Consider the following 6,437-nt stretch of genomic DNA (forward strand, 5'->3'; position numbering starts at 1 on the left):
TTTCTTATATGAAAAAATAATAGCATATTATTCCAAACGTCAGGTAGAGGATAGCACGAATGCGCCATTGCACAGTCACACTTGTATCACAAAAACCACATGAACACTTAAAAAACTCTCGATTTTGAACAAAAACTCGACATATAATTACCGCATCTCGAATAGTACTGAGTATTTACTTCAAAAAGTTTTTCAAGATAAGATGACAAAACAGTCGTTATTCCTATGAGTAATTCAGATTACAAAAATAAATAAACATGAAATATTTATAACAAAGATTGTGTATGTACTTAAGAAATCAAACTGAAATAAGACTGCATCAAACTATAAAAGTTGTTTAAATGGAAAAGTAAAAGTAAAAGTTGTATTGCAGCTACGAAATATTTCTTTTGGATAAGGATTGACAGTCTTCTTCTTCTTCGTCTTTTTGTGTAGACGTGACTCTGTTTACCTCATTTCCTGTCTGCTTTTCAATGTGCCTCCAGTAAGTTCCAACATTTTCGTGGTCTTCCCTCTGATCGTCTTCCTATTATGGAACCGTATCTCGCCTCCTTTACTACTCTATTTGTTGCCATTCGGCTTATATTATGATCGTTCCAGTCTTACCCAGTCCTTGATGATCTCCACCTAGCATCTCCGTCGCACGTCGTATGTTTGTACTTCTAGCTCTGTCCCATAGTGTCTTACCATCGATTTTCCTAATATAATTGTTAACATATTATTTCATTTGGCAACCTGCAGCTCTATTTACTCAAGCTTCCACTTCTGTTTCGAGCTTTCAATAGCTAGATAGTGTGATACCTAGATATTTAAATTCCATCACATTCTATTATCTGACCCTCCAGCTCTAATTTACATCTAGTAGATTTGCTGTTATGCTGAACCACGCTTTTTGTATTTTGTAGGGAGATTAATATTGTGACATAATTATGTCACCTGACTGTTTTCAGCTCCTGGCCTATTTATTATAATTTAACAGACCCTTTTTGTTTGCTGAATTTGATTTATTTGTTTGTGAATGCTTTTAAAAGGGGGACCTTTTTAACAGGTACACACCTCAATACTTCTTTTTCATTCTAGAAAATGCTTATTTGATATTTATGTAAATAACCCTTCGATTGTTATTCTAGAATAAGATGAATTCTTCCGTAATAATCTTTCTTATTCTGGAACATTGTAATAATGTATAAATAGGGGTTTTTGGAATTAGTAGGTCAGTTGTGAATTTGAAACCGTCGGTGTACTTTGATATGTAACGGGCGCGGTATATTTTTTTGAATTTGTAATTAGATAAATTAGTAGATTTGGTGTAATAAATATATTAGATAATATCGTAGTTTGTAAAATAAAGGATATAAATTCAGTGTTTTTCATTTGTTTAGAAGTAAGTTATTAAAGATAAATAAAGTCAACTAAAACTAAACATTAGTGCCTAAAAGATCATAGAAAAGTCAGTTTTATAACAATATGTTAAATATTCGGGTGATTATATTAAATTGGTGTAGCAAAAAATGTTGTATATTATCTTCACTTTAAGAGATTAGTATTGCGTCGTCTGCATAGCAAATTATTTTAAGTTGTTTTTTCTCCTATTTGGTTTCCCTTTTTTAGTTATTCTTCTTGTCTTGCCTTTAAGGATGTGTCATACCTACTCAAACAACTCTGATATATACATAGTATTTTAGTTTTTCGATATTAGTTACTTTTTTTAAAGATACTTCTTTTTATATCTATTTTATAGATACTTCGTCCTTCCTATTTTGTAGTTTATAGATTTTAGTTCACACTATTTCTCTTATTTCATCCATGATCAGGTTAAACAATAAATCAACTTTCTTAAGATGATCACTGATCTTGAGAAAGCAAATTACAGAGTTCCTAGAAAGGTTCTGGGGTGGGCGCTCAATAAGAAAGGAGTTTTAACAAATTCGCTGCCACTGACGCCAAAAGGCGTTTTGTGCTACTTACGTCAGGTGCCACTGAACGCCTTTTGGCCTTTTTAATCTGTGGAATTAAATAGAGTTCTTTTCGTATTGCCTCCATACGAAAATAATTGATTATAAGTACCCTTTCGATGCGATATGCCCTTCACTACATAGAGAACTGGTGTCTGAAAGAGAACCTCTCCGTGAACCCTTCTAAAACTAAACTGCTAGCCTTTACAAATAAGAGGAAGCTTACTGGACTGAGTGAGCTGAAATTATTTGGAGAGGTACTGGAAAGAACCAATGAGGTTAAGTATCTAGGGGTAACGCTGGATTCGAAACTCAATTGAAATGCTCATATTATCAATATAACCAATAGGGCTAAGCGACTCTTCTGGAACTGCAGACGAGTTGTAGGTAAAACCTGGGGATTGAAACCAAAGGTGATAAATATGTTGGTTGTACACATCAGTGATACGACCGACAGTCACTTATGGGTCAGTACTCTGGTGGAGAAAGACGGCTTTGCAATCTTGTGTGACCACTCTCACCACCCTACAAAGACAAGCGCTTCTAAATATAACAGGAGCCTTGAATAGTACAGGAACGGCTTCATTAGAGGCTATCACAGGTCTCCCTCCGCTGGAATTATATATTTCGGGGGTAGCCTTTATCCTATTAACTATCCTGAGACTCAAAGCAAACAATACTTGGAGGCCAAATTATGTATTGAGTAGCCACACAAACATTACTGGGACTATAATTGAGGAATCCATCTTTATGATGAACTCAGATATGATGACACCAGAACTAATCTTCACTGAGAAGATTAACACATTATACCATCTAGAGAACAAAAAGTCCCAAATATTAATGGGGACTTAATATGGTTCACTGATGGATCTAAAACTGCCCATGGTACTGGATCAGGAGTCTTTGGGCAAACATGTAACTATAATAAATCTTACAGCCTAGGTCCAACATACAACGGTGTTCCAGGCTGAAGTTTTTGCTTTGGTGGCCTGAATTGATGAAATCATTGATGAAGACCCTAAAGCTAAGAGAATCAATATTTACACAGATAACCAATCGGCTATTCTGGCTGTAAAGAACCCTCTCACCAAATCAAAACTGGTGAGAAACTGCAAAGATCTCCTCAATAACGTGGCAAATGACAATAAAGTGTCTTTAATATGGGTGCCGGCAGGGGTGCATGGGTACGAACGAGCAGATATGTTAGCGAAACAAGGCTCGAGAGAAACTTTTGAAGGCCCAGAACCTTTCTGTGGCATCACTAAAGATGCTATGAAAAACGAGGTTCAGAAATGGCTGATAAAGAATCATCAAAATAAATGGAGAACCACTCAATGGCAAATCCAGACTAAAAAAATAATCAAGAATATTGATAAAAAACTCTCGAACAGTTTGATGAACCTCAATAAACGAGAGATCAAAACGGTCACTGAAATGGTGACTGGACATTGCCGTTTAAGAAATCACCTATACAAACTAGGTAAGGTAAATGAACCATGGTGCAGAATGTGCGAAATGGAAGAAGAAACTGCCATACACATACTATGCCATTGCAGTGTGCTAGGTGATGTAAGGCAGGACTTCACTGGTCAAATGAGGTTTGAACTAGAAGAGATCCTAAAACTACCAATATGTTGGCCTTCGTTGAGACCACAGGACTTATTAAAGTTTAAGGAGAAGAACAGGGTTTGGTACAAAGGTCTTATGACCAAGTGCCAGAGACTAACGAGTCTCACCTGAGTTAAGAAGAAGAAGAAGAAGAAGAAGAAGAAGAAGAAGAAGAAGAAGCACCCTTTCAGACTGGGACACTGGTGTCTGACACCGGTGTCCGCCACCGTGCAGCAAAGCATTGTTTTAAATGAACGACTACGGACGAGCCACTTTTGAGTGTCTGGCTGATTTTAGTGGCTTAAGCTTTGCTGCAATTGAAAGCGGTGGCGGACACCGGTGTCGGACACCGGTGTCGCACACCGGTGTCTTGGTCTGCTGAAAGGGTACTAAGTGGCAGCAAACGCCAATCGCAGAACTATTTAATGGTTGTTATGAATCTTTATCCCATTTTTCTGAAATTGAATATATAAAGATATTATTTCTGTATGCGAATTAATCGCAAGAGTTGGCACGTTGGAAAATTCATTATAAGTAATGTAAAATTAAATTAAATTCACGCTATCTCGGTATAAAACAAAAAAACTAAAATTTTTGTAACAATAATTTATCCAGAAAGAACAATTAACTAATAGAACAAAAATATTACACAAAACCTTTTAACGAAAACGATTAATCATCTGATTATTACCTTTTCTTTTAACTAATCAAAAAATGGAGAAAAACAAAAGAGCTCATAATCTTTTTAGGTGTTTAGACGGCTTCCAGCGGATTCCAAAACAAGTAATAAACGATAACGATTCCTCAAAGAAAGAAAAGAACCTAATTCGGGTCAACAGAAGGAAAAATTATGGTTTCATGGGAGTTATTTGCGTGATCTTAAATGGCTACACGGTTGCCAATGTCGGAAAACCTTATATGTAGTCTAAATAGTATGATTAGACGGGTTAGATATTTCTTTATTTGTGAATGTAATAACAAATTAAAAAAATATTCTGTAACAAAAGATGCAAAAAAATGTTCAAATAAGACAATAGAGAATATTAAAAATTAATTATTTAAATTTTTTTTAGCATAAACAACACATAAAGGAAAAATAATTTGAACGATCAAACCTTGATCTTCCCGTTATTCATATGCCTTCCAGAATGCAAATTTACTACCAATTGTTAAAAAAATCTATATCTAAAGCAGTTTTAAAATTTTTCCAAAATATTCCCGTTTATCCAATTCTGGATGTTTTTAGCTATGATCTATTCTTTCACACATTCTTCTATTTTATGTCATAAAACTGATTAATGGATATCACCAATTAGACCATGGCATTTAGCACTAAAAATAGCGAAATAAATCGGTTTTTAAATAAAGCACACTCTTCCACAGCTCTCTACTCAGTTCAAAAGCTGCAGCTGGCCGCTATGGACTATCCAAGTTGCTCACCACATTTTCCATTATACATCTTCTTCTTCTTCTTTTTTCATATTTACATAATATATCAAATTATCAGGATTAACAAATTTAGAGGCTAATTTTAGTTTCACAGATAAATTTCATTAAACAATCATATATATTTTTGCTGTTCAGAGACAATAGATAGGATATATTGAAAGGTGGGAAAACATTACATTCTATTAAATCTTTGAATAAATTATATATGTATGGAATGTATTTTGTGCACTCAAAGAAAGTGTGATTCAAATCACCCACCTTCTGAGTTCAATAAAGTTAGCAATAGGAATATACATACATAAGCACAAAAAGATGAGAGTTTGAATAATACCTCTCATTTCACTCAAAACATAGAAAACGCTTATAAAAAATTGATATCACAGCCGCCACCAATTTTAAACACTTACAGGTTAAGATCACTCATAGAATATAAATCTCAAGAAGCATACAAAAATCTCATTTCTGAGATACGTATTTCAAGATCTAGATCCAAACTAGATTATTTGAATGCAAAAATCTTAAAGGCGGATACACTGGCGGATCCAGGGGGGGTCACGGTGTCATGACCCCCAAAAATATATAAAAACCCACTTATCCTATTGGTGGGAAGACTAAAAGTGACCTTGCATCAGAGAAAAGTAATCACCATCAAGATCCATGACCCCCTACCCAAAAAAATTTCTGCATCCGCCAGTGGGCGGATACTTTGAGACTGATAAGCCTTCTTTGTCACTTCACCGAAATGCCTATTCATTCATCCAATAATATAAATAGTATAAAATAGTAAGCTAATTATTCACCAAAATCATTGCCAAGCGCTTAGAAGATAAACTGGACTTCTATCAACCAAGAGAACAGCACCTTTCAGGAAAAGTTACAGGACAAATGATCATTCTGCGTAGGCGTCCACTGTACATTTCAGGTGAGATGTTATATGTATATAGTCAGGATTAAATAATTCTGTTTTTAGCAGCATTGCGAAGCATTTCTAGCTGAGTATTCCTGTCCATTCGCGAATGTCACGCAGCCGTGACATCTTTTTACGTCCCAGACCGCTCTTACCGTCTATCTTTCCTTCCAGTATCCGTTTCTGAAAAGTGTATCGTGCTTCTCGTAATATGTGCCCAAAGTATGCAGTCTTCTTACTTTTACTAGTCCTCTTCTAATTACTTCCTCATTTCTGATTCTGTCTGTCCATGATACTCTAAGCATTTGACGCAGGACGCAGGCACCGTTAGATTTAGATTCAAAGACAAAGTTTGTTAATGAAACTGGCCTTTAACGTACATGCTTCCATTCCGTACAAGAGCACAGACCAATCTTAACACTCTAGTATCTTGTATCGGATGATACAAGATAGTATATATCCAAATAAAATAGTAAATTGAAAAATTAATAGTGCATCATCTCCCGGTGTCCTGT

The sequence above is a fragment of the Diabrotica virgifera genome, chromosome 6, assembly GCF_917563875.1.
Source record: "Diabrotica virgifera virgifera chromosome 6, PGI_DIABVI_V3a".
Taxonomy (NCBI): domain Eukaryota; kingdom Metazoa; phylum Arthropoda; class Insecta; order Coleoptera; family Chrysomelidae; genus Diabrotica; species Diabrotica virgifera.